This window comes from Saccostrea echinata, unplaced genomic scaffold (assembly GCF_033153115.1).
Source record: "Saccostrea echinata isolate AGI-Se365-2 ecotype Australia unplaced genomic scaffold, CSIRO_AGI_Sech_v1 ptg000017l, whole genome shotgun sequence".
In the NCBI taxonomy this organism is placed as follows: Eukaryota; Metazoa; Mollusca; class Bivalvia; order Ostreida; family Ostreidae; genus Saccostrea; species Saccostrea echinata.
This window is the reverse complement of record NW_026889766.1, coordinates 6,670,572-6,691,131: the sequence shown is the minus strand read 5'-3', so window position 1 is coordinate 6,691,131 and position 20,560 is coordinate 6,670,572. Positions and strand designations below refer to the sequence as shown.

The 20,560-nt window shown below is 33.7% G+C and overlaps 1 pseudogene; it reads right to left on the bottom strand.

Annotated features, from left to right (window-relative positions):
• Positions 1-17,998: 17,998 nt before the first annotated feature.
• LOC133189302 (uncharacterized) lies at positions 17,999-19,037 on the bottom strand (annotated as a pseudogene).
• Positions 19,038-20,560: the final 1,523 nt, after the last annotated feature.

The window sequence follows — 20,560 nt, the reverse complement described above, 5'->3', positions numbered from 1 at the left end:
CCACCTGCAACGCCCCCCCCCCCCCCTTCAACTAATAATCTATGTGCCTTAATGTTATGTTCATATGAGTGGAAGTCAGGTGCAAGCGAAATAACTTTTCAAAACTATTTGCATCAATTTGGAATTTCCCTATCTATTTTGGTCCAATATAGAATAAATAATTCCTTATATTGACCTGGAAGGTCACGAGAATCTGTTACAATTTTATGTACTTGTATACCTATGTGCAGATGTGACTGTGCATAGGATGGACTACTAAATTATTAAGGATCAATAAAATGATACAAAATATGCATCATCATCATGAAAAAATAAAAATTTTCTTTTATGACATGACGTTGTACATATGTATGCCATATGACATGACCTTGTATGCCATTCCGTTTGTTCTTAAAAATTTAAGCATTTATTTTTAAAAATGCGGATTTTTTTTTATTCCCGATAGAATTTAAAAGGCAAGCATCATTGAAATTCATTTTCAGTTTTTAAGGAATTTATTTCATTATTTAAATATTAAGGTACTGTAATACATGGGCGTAATTATTGTAAAATTATAGTCATTTCCGAGTCAGGTTTCTCTGATTCCTAGCACAGGTACTTGTGGACAGGACCCCCCCCCCCCCGAATATCCCCCCCCTCGGTCAAAAAAATATTTTTATGTCTTTTTTTCATAAACTATTCTTTTAGTACACATTTACAATGTATTCCATATGAAAAATCCAAAAAATAACGCAGAATTAACGTTTTACTAAAAAAATCATACCCGCGGTATTATAAAAATTAAAATAGAGAAGGTAAGTCACTTCCATTTGTTTACACTGGACCCCTCTTGGGTATCAGGCCCGAAATATCATTTACCTACTACATGTCACCAAAATGTGTCATGATATCTTGTTTTCGGTAGATATTTTTGTCTTTAATCGTGCTATTTAATTGCCCAGGCATTCCATAACAATCCTAGTAGTCATCGTCAAACGTGAAAAATGCTACAAGATTTGGAAATGGCAAAGTAGAAATCACGGAAGTGATGCAAAAACGACACCTAGCGTGTAACTCTCGAGTTCCGAGTGTTATAGAATTGAGGGAAAAGCAAGAGGTCTACGAAAAAGTTCGGGAAAATTTTAATAAATAAGTCGAAATTGATTCATTAGAATTTAATTCTGCTTAAGATTTTCGAGATGAGTGAGGGTAGTCGTCAATATTCCCTTTAAAGGATGTTATCACTGATACCAAATAGCGTTTAAAAATCGCTTAAACATTACATAGGCGTCGGAACTGGGGGGGGGGAGGGGGCTAGGGGGGTTTAGCCCCCCCCCCACTTTTTTTGTCGAAGATAGACATGATATATGCATTGAAAACTGGGGCTTACCTTTTTCCGTTGGTTTAGCCCCCCCCCCCCCCCACTATCAATTAGCGCCCCCTTTCAATTTGGTTCCGACGCCTATGCATTATAATCTTGACATGTAAACCACCCCCACCCCGCCTCGGCCGCTTTCCCCCTCTGCGTGGACATGGAATGTTCATTAAATTGTGTCTGCGGAATGGTGAAACTTAATGCATGCGGTAGTAAATATAATATTCAGAATGATAAATAGTTTTAAAAATATAAGTAAAGACAGAAATGTGATTATTTAAAACTGTACAAAAAATCTTTATTTTCCATTTGTTATGAGTTCGCTACATGTATAATATTGATTACTTTGGGGACGGGGGCTGTGCACTTCATTACAGGTTACAGTGTTGGAGAAAAACAATTGACCGTTTGATGAATGGTTGTACAACCCATGCAATACTAGTATTTAGACGTCAAAAGCTACGTACTACAAGTGGCAATTATCAAACTATGACTATGATGCCCAGATCTTCGACCTTCTGGGGCATAGAAAGTACATGTACATGTAACTTGATATATAACTTGAGATATAATCCCAAAACTTTTAAGAATTCATGAGTTTAGCAAGTGTAACTTTTTCTTTATTGCTTGGAGAGTTCTAAGCTTCACGCAGAAAATATATAAGCGTCTGCGAATTGAAACCGGATGCAATGCAGCTTGCACATGCACCTGAGTGCTTGATAGGTCGCTAAGACAACTTGCTCTTAGGACTAAACACCCCAGTCAGAATCGACTCACCGTCGGGAAAACTCGTTATATTCACACATACATGTACATGTATAACTTGCCTAAGCACATTTATTTTATGTGATCGACTTACACGCAAAGATTACACTTCTTTTAAATCTAAACAACAATTCTAAATACCATATAGGTACAGTGTATATATTTAATTTGCGGTTCTAATTATAAGCTCGGAATCTTGATTATTAAAAAAAATATTTGTTATAGCTTTGTAAGTTGTATGAAGTATAGAAGAAATATTAAATATATTCGCCAATTTAGAGAGGGAATATCTATGATACAAGTAACTTATAGAGAATGAAGTGGTGGTGGGTTGGAGTGGGGTTGCTGATTTATATGATCTGATAAAGTTCACATCCACTGCGATCCCTTTATTCTGAGGTCAATGATCAAGCCAATATTACAATTAATAATAGATGTGTAGATCATAAGACTGAGCTTTTACTGAAAGTGGGGATATTATTTTCTGTCCGACCGTAGGGCTGTCCGTCTGTCTGTAACATTTTCGTTTCCGCGCGATATCTCGAGAAGCTTTTGGACTTTTGCAATGAAATTTTACACAACAACTTCCCATGGCGTTAGAATCCTATAGATTTTGAGGTCGAAAGATTAAAGGTCAAGGTCGTAAATTCATAAATTCTGTCTGTTTTGAGACTTTCGTTTCCGCGCGATATCTCGAGAAGCCTTTGAGCTATAGCAGTGAAATTATATACCACAACTCCCTATACCCTAACCCTAACCCCGATTGATTTTGAGGTCAAAGGTTAAAGTCGTAAATTCATACATTCTGTGTGTGTAAAACTTTCATTTCCGGGCGATATCTCAAGAAGCTTTTGAGTCTTTGCAATTAAATTTTATACCTTAACTCCCCATGGCCCCGTCCGCCCTTCTTAAAGTGTCCCCCTCGGACCCCCCCCCCCCCCGATCAGCGCATGCTTTTTTTCCCTTACGCGTGGGACACAGAATCTCTGAATTAGCTTGTCCTAATTACACCACAACAGCATATTATTCAACATCAATATAACATTAATTAACTGTACAAATCACAAATTAACACTTTTTACTGGTAAGAATACAATTCAATTAAAAAAGAGAACAAAATCAATATTCAATACAGTCAACTTATTCTAACAGCTTGGTCAATATCGTATTACTTTGAATTTAAAGTCGACCTTCGAAACGTTTGGGCCGGAATGTGTCAAGCACATTCTGTCGTCAGCGACAATATGTACTGTGAACATTTGCACATTTTGTCGCCGATATTTTGTGTTGAAGAATATTTACTAAGGTCGTGAAAAGAGAGAGAGATTGAGACATAGAGAGAGATAGAGAGAGAGAAGGATAGGCAAAGTGTATGGCAGATGAATAAGTAAACAAGCTCTATTTATCTAGCATAACTCCCAATAATGTAGGGAAAAGGTTTTGGTCAGAAAATTGTGTCCATGATTGGTGTACATCACTATGATATGTCAAGATACCGTATTTCTTGAGATATCTGATAAATCAGTCTAACCTTTTTTCTCGTTATATATACTTGGAAATAGATTTTTTTTTTGAGTAGTAATGATTATCTGGAATTTTTTTTTTTTTTTTTTGCGTTATTCTTATTCATGTGCCGATATAATTGGTGCTGGGGTTAACATATTTTGCTCACCTGAGCTGAAAGCTCGTGACCTTTCCGGATCACATTTTGTCTGTCATCCTTCTGTAAACTTTTCACATTTTCAGCTTCTTCTTATTATAAGTAGATCTACTTCTGGGGCAATTTCAACCAAACTGGGTTGCCACAAAGCATCCGTGGATAAAGGGGATTCAAGTTTGTTCAAATGAAGGACCATGCCCTCTTTCAAGGGAAGTATAGTTATGAATTAGTGAAAATTTAGTGACATCTTTTAAAAATTTTCTCAAGAACCACTTTGTCAGAAAAGTTAAAATTCATATGAAAGCTTTCTTATAAAGTGTAATTCCAGTTTTTTTAGAGCATGTCCCTCGGGGAAAAGGTGGGGCTACAATAGGTGATCAATGTTTTTCATACATGTAGAATAATTCTTTCAAAATCTTTTAAAATTCTGAAATTCGCATGCTTTTTCTTTTCACTTGCATCCAATAACTTACTGCCCGACTATTGCATTTTCACGTGACCCACAATCATATATATATGTAGAACTGCGTAATGCCGATGTCGGCCTAGTGAGTGTGGATCGTAATTGCTGATTTGAGGGAAGAAATTCTGTGGATTTTCTCCGATGTAGCTTTAGACTGAACTGAATCGAAGTGCAATTAACGCTAATCTTTATATTACCCATGAGAGTAGTGCGAGGCAAATGATGTCAGCAGTTTTGAGGAAAGGATGCAAAACTTTTACAAATTTCAAATTAAAGCTTTAAAGCTTTTATTCTCATAGAACAATATGAGGGCTTTCAACATTTTTTTTTTGGAGGGAGTGGGGGAGGTAATGATTTCAATATCCTACGTGCTCAATAACAATAATGAGTAAAACTATAAAATAAACATATGGCAGGAAATAAAAGAGTAAACAATAAACAAAGTTAAATAAGAAAAAATAAATGTGCGAAACTGTAACCCTTAATTTGATGTTATAGAAAGCATAAGTACTTATTTTACTCCATTTCATTTTCCATGCAAGTAATACCAATTAAAAAATACATTTTTTCCCATACAAATATCCGGAAATGTATACGGGGTGGAATGGGCTGGTTTAAGGGCATAAATGGAAAGGAGAGTGTCTGTGGAAAAAAAAAAGAGAAATGTGCCTTATGCGTAGTAGAAAAGGTTTAAATAGCCATATTTCCCTTCTTCTGAAGGGGTAAGTGAAATATGAGGGTAGGGTACATGTAACATGCGGTGTTTTAGCAGGACTTGCACAACTATGGAGTCTACTTAGATTCAGAAATATTTTGGGGCTTGAATCAAAATTAATTCTACATAAAATTGAAATACATTCCACATGTAAGAAAAGAAGAACGCATGGTAGCAAAATAACTGACCATATTTAATACAGGAAATGAATGCTATAAATGACATTCGAAGGAAATATTTGTTTTTTATTTTATTTTTGTTTTTCCCCCAAGCTTCTAGCTACAATAAATTTTTCTCGAATCATTCTTTGGGGAATATCGGTAGCACTTTCATTGAGTTCAGCTCAATGCTAAATTGGCAAGGAATTCTTAGGATGTATCTGACAGTGAATATCGCCACCCTTACATTTTTTTTCGCCGGCGATAATATGTATCTGGCTACCCTTACTGTACATGTCGTTCATTGATACAAATTAACACCGACGATAATTTTAGACTTTTTTCCCTTTATATGAAGAATGGACGATGGAATGGTCCCTACATATATCGGCACATAATGTTGTCGGTGATAATACAATGTAAGTGCAGCGAACGTTCTGCATATTTTATCACCAAAAATATCGTTTTAAAGAATGTTTTACTGGGGTCGGAGAAAGAGAGATTCTTTTATCTTTATTTAAAGAATGTATATCTCTTAAGATCACCCCGAATACACGTTTTACATGCAATATGGCATTTTATTGCAGCTGCTTCCACGGAGTGCTTAAAAAAATGATTTGTCATTTAGTGAACATGCAATCTCATGAAATTTAAATATTTGATTCTCGATTTGAATACGATTTTCGTGTATACTCACACGTATTGATGTACGCAGAGAAAATTTGATTTATGAACTTAACAGTAGCTCAACTCAGTAGCTTATTGAAATATGGCTACTTAACAAGTCTGTATGAATTACACGTCAATAATATACACATTTTATAGTGTTAGTGTTTGAAAGTTGCCTTGTATTTCAAGTTTAAACGTTATCCAACAGAATTATTGTTGAACACCACTAATTCTGTATTAGATGTAGGTAATTTCGGGAGGGTTCACGCTTCATTAAGAAGCTCCAATGGATCAATTCCCTCTCTGGGAGCGTAATCTTTTGATTTGAACTTTGAAGCGACATTTCGTATCAGCAAGAAGCCCTATAGAGCATACGGATAACATAAAAGTTTTGGGAATCTGATGCACAAACACTGCATATAATATGTCAAGATGACACTATTCTGACGTTTGAAAATGAAGATACACTTAATTGTTCATTCAGTTGTTAATAAAATTTGTTTAAATAACTGAACCCATCCATACCAAGAAAAGGTACGCATTCTAGCTGTAGAGCGAACTCAATAAAAGCCGAATTAGCGTTAATCTGTGATTTTTCCCCAGGGAGATGTGCGCCAGGCAATTAATTCATCAGTTTTGAGGGAGGGATCTTAAGTTTTACTGGGTTTAAATTAAAGCTAGAATACTAATTATTTAGAAGCCTTTGCACCTTTTCCCCCTTTTTTTTTTTGGGGGGGGGGGTTCCATCCAAATCAAATACGGTTAAAAAAAAGTAAAATAAAAGGAAAAGAAAAGTTAAATTAATTATAGTAAACTAATTGTTCAGTAAAAATTAGATGCCTTTCAAATTTTTAAGTATTTCCATATCAAAATATTTTTTTTTCCTATAGTATAAATTAACATCGGGCACGATGATCTTGGTTGTTATGGAAGTACCGCGCCGTATTTAGGTATCATACCGTCAATTGTAGTTCCATACATATAAAATTATTATATTTTTCTTTTGATTTTTTTTTTATTTCCTTCCAGTCAATTTTTTTAATTTTGGTACCTGTGCCTGAGGCATTTTACGTACTTTGTAAATAAATAAAGGTTTTTGACAGGAACTATTTTTTTTTTCAGGGCATAGGAGGCTACTTCCTGGGGTAGAAGTTTATTTTTCTTTAACTAAGAAAACTGAAAACTTAGGATCCACCCCCTCAAATCTGCTGCCGTTAATTGTCTTGCCAGCGTTAGGGGAATATGGGTGATTTGCATCAATTACACTTTTATTGACTCCATCGCTGTGGAAAACTGGACGGGATTTCTTGGCATGTTAAGCAGAAATAAAACATGTTTGCACATGCATTAATATTTATAAAATATCCTGTTTACACTATACACACAAAGTGCATGTTATGTATTATGCTAACATGTATCACACCCCATTTGATGTTTGTGCTTCTTCGAATTCTACAGAAAAAGCAGATAAAATGAAACGAAACTCAATCCTCTTATTTATATGTGGTTGGGCAGTATCAGGTACAGAGTCCCTGAACTCTCTATATGACAAAATAAATTGTATCAATAATTGATAATTGACGAAAGTGAGTAACAGATGTCATGAGTTGTTTTACAAATTGAGTCGAAGACCGCATTTTAAATAAACAATAGTTGTGTCACTCAAAATACCTACTTCTGGCCATATAATTATTATACCCCCGCTTGAAAAGCGGGGGGGGGGATATAGTGATGGGGGTGTCAGGCCGTCAGTCTGTCGTCCGTCCATCCGTTACGCTTTGGGGTACCAATCTCTTATCCGCAACTCCTCTTATACCACTGAACACTGAATGAAATTTAATGAGACTTTCACAGAGTTTTTGTTACATAGTGCTATTGTGCATCTCTTATTTTACTTTTTGACCGGACACATATTTCGGGTTTCCCATAGAAAAACATGGACTTTGCGATTATAACTATATGGGAGGCGGGGGGATCATTTTGTGAGCTCATAGAGAATGGTTCATAGTAATAAACTGTAAAATTTCCATTAGCATAAAACTGCTTTAATTTTTTTGAATGCTTAATATAATTTTAAATATAAAACCGTCATATACGGAATTACACAACAAATTTCTAAAAAAGTATAGATTTCATTGTGGAGAAAATGTAACGCTTATCCAGAAATGCAACAGTTCTAAATACAATTTTTGTATTTTAAAAAGGCTGTGGTCACACTTTTGTAAGGTAATTTTAATTTTAATCTCTGAAGAGGAGAAAAACACCCTTAATTGGAGAAATCCGGAATGTTTGACGGTTTTTGAACACATGTAATTGGAGAAATATAGAATCTCCCATGCTTTGTGATTGGATATGATTTTTATTCAACGAGTTGGGTGTTTTATCCCCGAGCCTTAGCAATTCTTTTTATCACATGCTTTTTGATAACTATCAATATTTTACATTGTTTTTATGTTATGAATCCACACTATTTACTTCATCATTTTCATGCAAAACCCATTGTGACGTCGCAGCAGTGGTATATGATAAAAATATCTAATGAGTGATATCCACGGGATAAAGTGGTAAACATGTGATAAAAATTGTTTCCCATTTCATACACAGGTAAACCTTAACAATTAATATACACAATCGATTAACTGTAAACGTGTGTTTAATTTTGCAAAACAAAGGCCGACAATTGTTACCATACAATTAGTATGAGGAAAAATCCTAAGAAATGTGTTTCATGAAAACAAAACATAACTGCATTATGCATTATTGGAATATTTGATACTCTTCAATTATGTTAATGTGACGGTGATGGGGCGGAGGGGGGGGGGGGGGTGTTAGATTTTTCTGACCAAGAATTCACAATGTTTGCAGTATAGAATTAATCAAGTATGGTATGCATTTTCTCAATATCATGAAACTTAATCATCAATTTCTACGGGAGAGAAGGGGAAAGGAGGTTGAAGAAGGCCGAATTTAAGCTATATATCTACCTAGCCTGTTGACCAGGCACCCTTTTAATCTGAATTTAGCTGCCAGCATAAGCGTAATCACAGGGGAAGGGCAGATGAGGTTAGTGTCCTATCTTTCTTTTTTTTTTTTTTTTTTTTTTTTGAGGGGGCAATGGAATCTTTGTGCCCACACCTACATTTCGGGTAAAATTGTACAAAAAGAAGATATAGTAACATGTTAACTAGGAAATGCTCGTAGTAGGTTTCAAATTGTAAAAAAAAAAAAACTGTTACTTTATTTGCTTCACAAATGTTTAACTCAGTTGACACCCCCACCACTTCCACTTAATGACTGCGTCTTTGGCAGGTTTGTAATGGAAAAAATGATCTGAAAAAAGGATACATCGTACTCGTCCATTCCAATTTTTTTTATGAGCTACATACCTTCAATTACAGAAACTCGTCACGAATAACATATTATAGACTTTTTTAATCATCGTCAAATCACTAAATATAAGAGACAGAATTTCATGTAGGGAATGCCCCCTTTTCAAAACTTGTGTACAGACATGTGGAGTAAATTCATTGAATCTTGATTTTGGTAATCTTAGATTAATTTTATCATTATTTACCCAGTTCTAAGGATTATAACAATAATAACTTGATTTATAAACATTGATAGTAGTGTACTTCATATTTAAGTAAGAGTTACAGCAGCATAGAATATTTAAATAACAATATATAAATACTGCATGTAGTTGAGTGTAACATTGAAAATTTTCACCCCAAGAAAACCATTGTCAACCGAGGCGCAGCCGAGGTTGACAATGGTTTTCGAGGGGTGAAAATTTTCAATGTTACACTCAACTACATGCAGTATTTATTATATAAATAGTGCACGTTTTTGAGGGTAACAGTTGAAATTGACACCCCAAGGAAAACCATTGTCAACCGACGCGTCAGCGGAGGTTGACAATGGTTTTCCGAGGGGTGTCAATTTCAACTGTTACCCTCAAAAACGTGCACTATTTATTTTATTATACTGAATGTCTTATTGATTTCGGATGTCATAAAAAAAATTCGGAGATCGTCGTTAAGTTCACGCTTAGAAAGCTTTCAAACTCCCCGCTTCTATTTTTCTCAATAAGAAAGTTTCGGAAAAGATTTACCAACCTCTTTATTGTTTGTTCGCTACTTAAAAAGTCCTTTATCATCTAAAGAATGCACTCGCTAGGATGTTTCGTCTGTCGTTTGTTGTTTTCAAGTAAGCTACATCGGACGCAAGCTTTTATTGACGTCGTTTATTCGGCTTCTTTCAAACGCACAACCGACGTTTTGAGAATTCTACGGTGAACCGTACGCGCATGATTTGAACGCATGTGATATTTTCGTAATGTTACCCGTTGTCAAGTGTGTTGCTAACGCTGAGGGTAACATTACGGATTGTTAAATGCGTCTAAACCAATCAGATTTTAGTATTTAACATGAAAGTATAATAATATATTATACTGAATGTTTTATACAATTAAATATTACAGTGAATCTTGCACGCATGAATTCTGCGCAGTCAATATTTTTTGGAATAACACCCGTCGTCAAGCAATGTTAACTGTTGCTACGCTGGTGGGCGTGGCTTCATTATTCAGCGGGTAATAGTGTTTTTTAACAAATGTTTCTCGACGAATCAGGTTAAACTAAACATGAAAGTATAATATTACAGTTTGTTACATTTTCATCAGTGAAATACTGTAACATTTATTGAATGAGAGTGATATTTTTGGAACCCTCAAAAGAACGTTTCTATTTTCACATTGTGAAAATAATGTTGGTTTCACATAGTGAAAATAACAACCGAACACCCCATGTACATGTAATACAAAAGGGAAATTATGGGAAACAATCCCGGATTCTTAAGAAAAGGTTTATAGACCACGAAAAAGGTAAATAAATTATGTAGTTAAAAAAAAAATTAACTGTGTCTCACGGTCTGCATTTCATTTCCGATATTATTGAAAATCTTGAACTTTTATTTTCCAGTGTTCTATACTTTTCAGATTCGGCTATAAAATTAAACTGGAAACTTTACTCGATATATAAATTAGTTCTTAATGAAAGGTCTTCTTTGACTTCTGTATTAATATTCCATGAAGAAATATTGTATATGTTTAGCTTATGTGATTTAGGTCTGGGATGGCCGTTCTTTTGTTTGTCTATTTTTCTGTAAATACATTTTCGAAGTGCTACATTTTCTACAGTTTTCGTCCAGTTTTAATATAGCTGCAGAACTGTAGCTCCCCGGAAAAAAATATTGACAGACCGGAAAGCTACCCATTGAAAAAAAGTGTATATTTATTGCGCACAAAAAGTGCGCTTTTTCTCGATTAATTTCTCTGTGTTTTTCAAAGTGCCATCTCAATATATTACTACCCGTGTGTTCCTAGCATATTCTTTTACTGTTTCCACAACAAAACATTCCTGTATAATTCCTTTTTATTTGTTACGGTTTATATGTTAAAGCTGAACGCGATTCGTAAAGGGAAGAGATCTAGGTTTGTCCACCATATTACTTTGCATTTTCCGTTACCTGTACGGACCCAAAATAAGCCATTAACTTGGTCACAGTTCAATGTAATCAGTTTTCACCGGTTATGTATTGTATTCTACATAGCTATATTCTACATAGCTATTGTAAAACTCTAGGGTAGCGACAAAAGTAACTTATTCCACGGCAGAAAACAAAGTTACCAAAGAAACTTACATCAGTTCCACAGGTCAGTGCAAAACAAACACAAATACACGTAAACTGCAATAAAATGTTTGTTTGTTTGTATGTTGTTTAACGTCCCTCTCGAGAATTTTTCACTCATATGGAGACGCCGCCATTTGCCGGTGAGAGCTGCAAATTTTGTCCTATACTCGGCACTCAGGGCCTTGGAGCAGTGAAGGATCTTTTTCGTGCCAGCACCTACTGCGACACGGGACCTTGGTTTTTACGGTCTCATCCGAAGGACCGGTCTCCACGTCCCACAGTGGGATTCGAACCCGCGACGTAAGGATACGTAAGGATCAACTCCTTACTCCGCGACTCTAGACCAGACGCTCTAACCACTGCACCATGCGAGCGACGCAATAAAATGTAAACGAAGGTAATGTAAGATAACCAACAAGAACACTTGTCGTACATTCCACGCAGGTACCCCTGACAAGAAAACAGTCAGGTATAACAAATGCGAAAAGTATACCCCGTTGCTTATATCGGAGATAGGAAAACTAATATGGCGTATGCATTTTTACCAGTTGTGCCTTGCATTTAAAAGCAATAAACATTGCGATTAAACGCAGTCTTTTTTTAAACGCATTAATTAATGCGATTAAGGAGATTGGATCATGTTATAAAAAGCATTAAGAATACTCAGTAGTATATTTTTTTAATCAACACATAGAGCTTCATTAAAAATGAAAAACGTATTTTTAAGTTCGTCGGATGGGACATTAAATGATGCCCCGTGTCAAGGATTACAACAAGATCGTTTCTCTGGATTTCGAAAAAGAGTAGGCTCATCGGGGGCAGCCAGAGAAACCAAAACTTTCAAAAACTGATCATATAAACAGAATTATCGGAGTTAAACTTTAAACAAGCAGTCAATCATTTTAGAATATAAAGATTTTGCTGAATTTCAGCAGAATGGTTTAAATTATATTATATATTCAGAAAAGAAAATTAAATGTGGGGGTTTATGTAATTTTTTTTTTAATTATTTATTTTTATATATATATTATTAAAAAGTGTCAATTTTTAGCATAAAGTGAGGCTATTATTTTATCTGGACTTTCACAATAAATTTGCTATATTTTTCACAAGATGATAATAAAATTCATGGCAGTTAATTTGATGAATAATTTGGGACCAAGATAAAACATTTCACTGCACAGATTAACTCTGTGCAACTTGCGTGGAAAAATAGGAATTCAAACTTAACAGTGGTGTAAATTCTTTGAAAAAGAAAGATCTCATTTTTTTCTGAAAAAAAAACTTCCGTCAGAAAATATATTTTCTCTCTTAATGCTTTTGGTATGGAATTTAATCTTGGAATTTTAATTGAATATACATTGTAGTTTAATTGGCATTGTAGACTCAAAATTTATTGAAGGAACTAAAATATTATGCAGATTTTCTTAAATAGAGATCGAACCAAAAACATGTTCAAAAGCTGAGGAGCGAACCTCTTTAAACGCAATTTTCTCAGCGGGTTTCCGTTCAAATCCTTACTCCTAAAGTTATACCAAACCTTTTATAATTTTTGATATTTTTTTTTTTTTACCTACAGAACAGGAATGAAAAATGATATATATTTTTCAATATCAACATACATGTATCACGATTTTTTTTTAAATCTGTGTGTATCGACACCTATATCGTATAAAATTAAGTTGGTTTGTGAGGAAACAATAAAAGAGACATGGCCCGCCCCAAAATCCTCTCTCAGTATCAAATCTTAGAATCATTCTTCAATAATAATCCCCTAAATAATGACCATGATGACCAGTTATCAAAATTAACTTTATTGATTCTGTTCACAATGTACATGTAAGATATCACGCCGTTTGCGTTGTCAGTATATGATACAGAATATGATAGATGTGTTCGGTATAAAATTTATCACTTCTTTATTGAAAATTTCCTTCCATTGTCAAAATTCGAGTGTTGGTAAAATGGGTTGGTGCTGTCGGACCTTTACGGGCAAATTAAAACCCTGGTTATAAAATATTCTGCGTTAATACTCAGTCAATTGAATTGAAATGGGTGGATTATGAAGGTCGATTATAATAAGAATATTTATTAAATGAGATGTTTAACTTTTAGTAATTCTAATTGAATAATATTAAAGTTGTGTAAAATGGGAGTAAAATTTCTTGTCAAATTAGACATATATTTGCATTCAAATACATTTTGTTGAGTGTGTTCTGCAGATAATATTAGTCGGAATATTGCAGTTTTAAATTAGCCTTTTGATGTTTGTTGTGTCGACATATATCCATCAAAATTCATACAATCTTTAAAATCTTCTTAACTACTGTACATTATGTAAAATTTTTCACAGGGTGCACCCCCTTCCTGTAAATTATTAGGACCAATGCACAGGCACTTGACGCTTTAAACCTTTCTCTTCAATGATAAAAATATCATCATATTATAATGATATTATGGTATGGGATGGACATAATGGGATGAATGAAGTGATTATTCCGGTTTCTGGGTCACTGTATATATATATATATCGAATTGTGGGATAACTATTATAATATTCACTATACCTGTTTGTGGGTCACTGTATATATGTATATATCGAATTGTGGGATAACTATAGTCACTATACCTGTTTGTGGGTCACTGTGCAAATGTATATATAAATATATTGTGGGATAAATAAAGTGATTGTATGCCACTCTGTGGTTCACTATATTTAAATATGCATAAAAACTATTGGATACGTAAGCATAAAGATTAGATATATTTTGTTAAAAATCTCATAATATAAGGTTGATAAGCAACTCTGTGTTGAAGAAATAAATAATACATTTTGGGATGGACATTATGTGATTAATGTAGCAATCATACCAGTTTGTGGGTCACTATAATATATGTATATTACCAATTGTTGGAATAACAGGCGATTACATAAAATATATTGTGAAAATCTCATAATATTAATCTGATAACCTGTATATTGAATAAAGAACAAAATACGTTATGGATTGGCCATTAAGGGATTTAAACGCGATGATTATACTTGTTTTTGGTTAAATAATAATTACGTTTAAAAGAAATTATGGGATAAGTAGGCGTTTAGATAAAATATCTTGTTAAGAATCTAATAATTTCGGCTGATAAGTTGCATAATGAATAAATAATCAATACACTTCCGAGTTGGACATTATGGGATCAATGTATAGTACATGCTAATACCTGTTTGTGGGTCACTATTTACATGATTTACATGTATATGAGGAATTGTTTGAAAAGTAAGCGATTGCAAGAAAAGTGTAACATGCAAGAGTGTCATAATATAAGGCTAATTAGCTGTATATTGATATATACATGTAAAATATTAGTACGATAAGATGAACATTATGAGATTAGTCTAATGAATGCACCAGTTTGTGGGTCACTACATGTATATGTAAGAAATTGTTGAATAAGTAGGTGTTATGCATAAAATAAATTTTTTAATAATGTCATAATATTGAATAAATGAATAAAATATTATGAGATGGACATTATCGGGCTAAGGTAATGATTATACCTATTTTATTTCACTATCTATGCGTATATAGAAACTTGTGGGATATGTAGGCGCAGGGATAAAATATCTTGTTAAGAGTTTCTAATATTAGGCTGATAAGCTGTATGTTGAATAAATAGATTATGGTAATAGTAAATATATCATGGTAACGGATTGTATTGTGGGATAGATGAAGTGATTATACCTGTTTGTGGGTCATTGTAATATATATAGATATGACGAATTGTGGGATAAATATATTGCAACTGATTATACCTGATTGTGGGTCACTGTATATATGTATATAAAAATGTAGTGCTTGCAACAGTTTGTGGGTCACTGTATATATGTATAAAATGAATTGTGGGATAAATATAGTGATTATACCTGTTTGTGGGTCACTGTATATATGTATATAATGAATTGTGGGATAAATATAGTGATTATACATGTTTGTGGGTCACTGTATATATGTATATAATGAATTGTGGGATAAATATAGTGATTATACATGTTTGTGGGTCAATTGTATATATGTATATAATGAACTGTGGGATAAATATAGTGATAATACCTGTTTGTGGGTCACGATATAAATATATCTATAATAAACTTTTGGATATGTAAGCATATACTTAAGATATTGTCTTTGAAATCTCATAATATAAGGTCGATAAGCTCTTTATTGTTTAAACAAATAATTCACGAATGGAAGGTCATTATGTTATAAACGTAGTGATCATAGCTGTTTGTGGGTCACTATATATATATATATATATATATATATATATATATATGTATATAACGAATTGTGGGACAGGCGATTGCATAAAATATATAGTGTAGAATCTCATAATATTAGTCTGCTATCCTATATGTTGAATCAATAAAAATAAGTTACGGATTGGACAATATGGAATCAATGCAGTGATTATACCTGTATATTTACTTTCAAAAATAAGAATTCAATGCTTAAATGTGGTTCACTATATATATGTATATAAGAAAATCTGGGATAAGTAGGCGTATAGATAAAATATGCCGTTCAATATCTAACAATGCTTAATGAATAAATAAATTATAAATAATACATGGGATGGACATTATTTGATAGATCATCTTTGTCACTATACAATTGTGTATGTAGGAGATTGTGGGACATATATATAGAGAGAGAGGATATCCCTAAAATATCTTGTTAAGAATCTCATAAATCGTATATCGCAGTGAGTCATTATGCAATATGACCCCAAAATACTTGATAAGTTATAGTTAAAATCTTATATTGAATCCACCAAAACTGTTCTTAATGATTCATTCTATTTTGTACATATGTAAATATACATATATATTATTTATATCAAACATTAATTCTTATGTCTTACATTGTGAAATGCAGCACATGATATATATATAGCATGTGATAATATTGTGGGTCATAATATTCATAATGAGAGCGTTGTGCGATGTATATACTTTATCCCACAATGCTCTATATATATGAATATAATGACCCACAATGATATACAACATTTTTAATCTTATCTCAAAAATTATATCATATATTATATAAGGACCATATATAACGCTTAAATTATGAATATGACATAGCTATGCAATGTAGAAATGCGAGATCCCACAAACCTGTTTAGAAGGTCGGTGCCCACAAACAACCTCATATACCTATATATATATATATATATAGTCTTTTTTTTTTTTTTTTTTTTTTTTTTTTTTTACATTTTTTAGAGTTTATCATTATGAAGTTTTTTCCAAGTCCCCTGACCATGCAAGACACTAAATATTCTAATGTTCAAAAAATATATATATAATAAATAAAGAAGAAAAAAATAAAACAGTCATAACAATATTTTTAACATCTCTGTGACTGTATCAATTTCCAAGCTTAAAAATACCAATTCTGTTGTAGGACCTAAGGTTTTGTCGTGAGCTAATGGGACCCCTAAATCGTTGCATAGATTGGTAAATGTTGAGACTAGAAATAATGACATTGCTTCGTCCCAGATGCACCTGCTAGTAAAAAACATCCAAATAGTGGACTACATCAAATAGACTCCTGTGTTTTAAACACCATTCCAAAAAGGAAGCAAACTTCAAATTTAGCACAGAACCGCCAAATGGCATACATTTGTCGATATGGTTTCTCACTAATTACTTAATGACTTTACTCCATATGTAATAGAATGAATTTAAAAAATATATTGACTCCTTTACATGTTTATAGCATTAGAGGATGTTTGATACAGGTTCGTCAAATATATTTCATACAGGTACAAAATTATATATCAAGTATCTTTGCTGATAGTATGAAATATTAACTCCCATATGCACCTCAAACTTTCGGTGTTTCCAGGGGTCCATGTTTTTGCCCTGTTCATGATTTGCTTTGTTTACTGGATTTATGAGATTGATCACTGTTTGTTACCCTCACCTTTTACATACATATGACAACTGTATTCACAAAATGTAGAGGGATGAACTGGTAGTAAACAAAAAGCATTCTTAATGTCTAAAGGAGCCATAAAAGTACCCGGACCTACATAACCTTTCCAACATTTTCAAAGCTTCATCGAATGGTGTGTATTTAACTGAACAATACTGAGGATCGATGAAGTCATTCACACTTTTACGAAATGGGTGGGACAAATGATGAATAAGACGAAAAGTACCATCTTTCTTAGGTGCCATACCTATGGGGGACAATCTAAGGTTGAGAAATTGAGGGCAGAAAAAGGGGTCAACTATCTGACCTTAACTTATTTCTTTATTGACTAACTGTATGGATTCTGTAATAAGTGAATTCAAAGCCTTTAAAAGATTTTTACAGTCGTATGGCTGTCTAGAACCTTGGTAATTTAATTTAAAACCAAATTAAAACCCTGCAATAGTTCAAGTGCATTTTCTGCATCTGGATAATTAGTCAAACATTCTGATAAAACTGGAGTGTTGATGGGACTGTACGCAATACTACTGGTGTCTAATTGGCATTGAGGTGGTGGCTCCTGAACAACTAGTGACTGGGTTGACTGTTGATTGAGCCCGCCAGGGTGACTGAGAGTTCCCAGATCTAAAATTAAATGAATTTCTAGTAGTGCTTGTACACATTGTGAAGGGATGGGAGCATAGAATGCATCAGTGCCTATATTGGCACTTTTGTATTGAACAATAACCATTGTAATTGAAATCATAACATTTCAAGGGTTGGGATGGCTGAATGAAAGGCTGTCGGTGAGGGGTATTGGAATACATATGTATACATACATTGGTATACATATAAAGGAGCCAAAGCTGCTGATCAACTGATGCAAATGACATGGAAGGGTTACACTCTTTCTTCAATCAGAATTGAATGTCATAGTAGCGCCAACCCAACCCAGACCATTAACCCGACTTGCCCCTAGACGTATTATGTGGACATTTTTAAACAGGAAGGCATTTTCCATGCGGCGAGCCAGTACATTAATAACTGCATAGACAAGAATTGCATTTGTCCACATTTGAATGTCAGTAATGGGTTTTAATTTTGATTTTGATGATAAAGACAAATTGCCATTTTGCAGTGAGAAATACATAGTATCACCATGGGGGGCAGTTCCAAGCTTATTGTTGATCAATGAGGCTAAGCTAACATATTCGTCATTGGTGATTTTCAGTTTAATATTGTTGCGTACATTATGCCCAAGATCGTTGTCTTAACAAGAAATGTTATGTTTAAATGAGATGAAGGTGTACCTTCTGTCCCCTGCAGTTGGACTGGGTCCTCTCGCTCACTCAAAATAATGGAAATGCGTTGAGCCAGACCCTGAAGTTGGTAGGGTGGCATAAGGTTGGTAGGCATTATTGAGGGTGGAGTAGCCTGTAAATCTAGAGCATCAGAAGAGCAACAGATAGGTTGATGCTCTGCCGACGGATGAAATTCGTAAGTTGTCTCAAGGCGAGGCTTTAGTCTCACCACTCGTTTCCGTGGCTGGGCCTGGGTCTGACTCGTCATCTTTCGCTTAGGCATTTCAAATCTTTGAAAACTTCTGCTTTGGCTGATGATGAATCCGTGCACTTATGACGTAAACCAAATGTGTTGAGGTGTAGACCTATTGACGCAGGACCAAAATAAACATCCTAAAAACCGTATTTTGCGAAAATTAATAGTCTTTCACTTTGATAAATGGATTGAACCTTTAATGGCGAAATCTTATTATTTTGAAAACAATATATATATATATATATATATATATATATATATATATATATATATATATATATATATATATATATATATATATATATATATGAAGCGACACATATATTTGGCGTAGAATTCCATACCGCCTTTACTTATATACCTGTGTATACATTAAGATATAAATAATTTTTTTCGGAATAGAAGGCTTTTATCTTTTAAGTACAGCTACATATTGTATTTGTAAGAACCAGGCAGGGGGTGATTCATGGCCATCTCAAATTTTTTGGAAATTTTGATATGTTTCTTTATGGACCAAAGGAACATCATTGTATGCTATGATTTTATTGGCCAACATTTGTTGCAATGGAAACCAGACGCCATGTTATAGTAAAAGGCTAGCAAGCAACAAATAGCAAAACTGGTAAATTTAGCTATAATTTAATGAAGAAACAGTGCTTCTTCGATGAAAATAACACAAGTGAATCTTTTTTCCCAGGAAGTAACATAAAAAATATTCAATCATTAAAACGTTGCTGTGATGCCATGCCTTTGCTCTTGCAGTATAAAAATTTACCTGTAGCCGTCCGATAATTATATTTAACAGTCCAATAATATATTATTGGACTGCTGTGATAACAAAATCAGACAGTAGTTAAAAGAACAACAACTAGAGTGAAATCAAGGTTTAATATGTCCAGAAACCCCAAAAAAGTAAGGAAGAAAAGATTAAGGGAGAGCGAATGCGAAGAAATTAAGTTGTTAAAATTGCAAATCCAAGAAGAAGAAACTGGAGTTTTAACCTTCCTCAAAAGTAACACTTTCCACTCGGTTTTTTGCAAAGAGTTTTCGATACAGCACTGTAAATAAGCCAGTTTAAATCCATTTCTGATAAAGAACCAGTCTCCGAATTTCTTCATTTAACGAGTATTGTTCGCCAATGACCGCACTTTTAAAACCCAAGATTTTCATTATATCATCCAATCAAAATTTTAGATAAAAATCCGCATTTTTACTTTAAATGCATTTTGATGATATCATCCAACACTGTATCTGTATCAATGTCAAACGCACTTAATGAAAAAAAAATATTCTGAATCATAAAAAAATTCCTTCATCACCTAAACACTGTCGATAGTTTCTACTACACTAAATGACTGTCATTGAATGAATGAAACAAGAGTTTACTCACTGGTTTTACTGTCTAGAGAACAAAAACTTTCTTTTTTCTTTTGTATACTTATTGGTTTCAGGAAGAAAACTATTGATGCCTGAACTCCTATTGTGAAATTATCGGACTCCTCCAGAAAACTTTTGGACATTTAAATAGCAATGTTTTAAGTAAGATATAT